Genomic DNA, 2,290 nt, shown 5'->3' on the forward strand with positions numbered 1-2,290 from the left:
GGTGCAACCCCCGACCTGACCTCCCCCAGCTTATTAAGGTGGGGGAGGAGGAGCCCACATGGTATAAAGGGCGGGACATTTGAAATAACAATCTTCTGGGCGGTGGCCTCAAGGGGATCCACCGCCAGAAAAGTCCCGCCCACAGTGAGCCCCTTCTGCAGGGCGAGTCGCACCGCCCGCTCGGACCTCAAGAAAAAGATGGCCCTCCCATACATCTTTGAGGCCGCGACAATGGCTGAGGGGCCGACAACCCCAGCCATAGCCTTAACGCAGGCCTCAATAGTCATCTCAGGGTGAGCGTAGCATTTTACCCCGAGGGCCCTGGTGAGGAGACGGAATGGCGACAGGGCAGCGGGAGCAGCAGGAGCTGCAGAAGCAACCACCCCCGCATAAGTCTTTTTTGTAGGCCCTGCCACCGGTGACAAAGCCGCCTCCACATTAGCCCTCGAGGGCCCGGCCACAGGAGATGTTGAACTGGCTTTAAGGCCAGAGCCACGCCCACCCTGGGAAGGATTGGCCATTTTTTTTTTTAAAAAAATTATATATATTTTTTAATATATATTTTTTTTTTTTTTATTAAATATACAATGTTCCTCCCTAGGGAGGGAGGTAGTAATAACCTCCCCCTTTTGTACAGGAGAGGAGAGGAGGGAGAGGAGTGAAGGACAGGGAGGCACAGGAGGGAAAAGGGAAGAGTCCAGGTGGGTGTCTCCAGTGAAAGGTGGATGTTGGGTGGGGTGTGATGATCTTCCTGCAGGGGGAGGCGATGTCTTCACCAGCCACCGCTGGCCTTACTGGGAAAGGGCTGGGTGGGGCGGGGGGGGTAGCAGAATGGTGGTTTTAACCACACACCCCCCTCTCTTCCTTCCCCAAACCTTCCTGCAGTCTTCTTTCCTCCCCCTACAAAACACAGTCCTTTATTGCCCCCACCTTACACAAACAATAATGTTGGACACCCACCTAGGATGTTGTTTTCAGACACAGTCCTGGCCTCCTGGCCTCCCTCTCTCTCCTTTTGCTCCACACGGGCAGGTCCAGCAGCAGCAGCAAACACCTTCAAGTGCAGGTCCAGCAGCAGCAGCAAACACCCTCAAGTGCAGGGGCAGCAGCAGCAGCAAACACCCTCAAGTGCAGGAGCAGCAGCAGCACACAGCAGAAGCAACAACCCCAAAGGCAGCAGCAGAAACAGTTGAAACACTGAGGAGCAGCAACACCAACACCACACACCTTCTCTCCTCAGTATCAGGAAACCAACTGAATCCACAATTACCTCCACGAGATCGTTAAGAAAATGAACTCTTGATCTGGGGGTTACAAACCCAGTACCATAACCACTTGGCTACTTAGGCCAAGCTAAAAATATATTGGACAGACCTTGAAGCACAATGTTACTTCAGAACCTGTAACTCTTTCGAGTACAAACCCATTTCCATCTGTTTCAGATGAAGTTACATTGTTTGCCATTGTGAGATTTGAACTCTTGATCTTAGGGTTACAAACCCAGTACCATAACCACTTGGCTATTTTAGGCCAAGCCCTTATATGGAACACTTCACGAATTTGCATGTCATCCTTTCGCAGGGGCCAAGCTAATCTTCTCTGTTATCATTCCAATTTTAGTATATGTGCTGCCGAAGCGAGCACTTAAGAAGATGTAACTCTTTCGAGTTAAAACAAATAAAACCAAATTAACAAAATTGGGATAAATTAGGCACAGCCCCTAATTCAGGTCAGCTGTAAAACCAAGAACAAAGTTTAAAGGAAACTTACAAACTTTAAATCAAAATGTGATTAAAGGGGTCAATAAAATACCCCAGTCCCCATGGTGCCCACCGGGCATGGAAGGCCTCGAGAGTGCCAGCAGACACCGCGTGCTCCCCCTCGAGGGACATCCGGCCGCGAACATAGCCGCGGAAGAGGGATAAACAATCGGGCGGGACTCCCCGTCGATCACCCGCTGCCTGGACCTGTTAATGGCCAACTTGGCCAGGCCCAGGAGCAGGTTCACGAGGAGGTCCTCCTCCTTCCCGACCCCCCTTCCGCACCGGGTGCCCATAGATCAGGAGCGTGGGGCTGAAGTGCAAACAAAACATCAATAAAAGGTTTTTCAAGTAACTAAAAAGGGAGTGCAGCCTACAACACCCTATGTATACATGGTCCACGGACTCCACAAGACCGCAAAAAAGGCACGTGTCCTGAGAGTCCGTGAACCTATGCATCCTCTTATTATAGGGGACTGCTGCATGCAACACCCTCCAACCCAGGTCCCCCCCGATAGAAAGGGGGAGGA

General features: G+C 51.4%; 1 non-coding gene across 1 annotated transcript; it reads right to left on the reverse strand.

Annotated features, from left to right (window-relative positions):
* Window positions 1–1,536: 1,536 nt before the first annotated feature.
* On the reverse strand, window positions 1,537–1,644 carry LOC121282651. The gene has a single exon (XR_005944094.1). It is a non-coding gene; the product is annotated as a U6 spliceosomal RNA (small nuclear RNA).
* Between the last annotated feature and the right edge of the window lie 646 nt (window positions 1,645–2,290).

Source organism: Carcharodon carcharias, chromosome 9 (genome assembly GCF_017639515.1).
Source record: "Carcharodon carcharias isolate sCarCar2 chromosome 9, sCarCar2.pri, whole genome shotgun sequence".
NCBI classification, from domain to species: Eukaryota; Metazoa; Chordata; class Chondrichthyes; order Lamniformes; family Lamnidae; genus Carcharodon; species Carcharodon carcharias.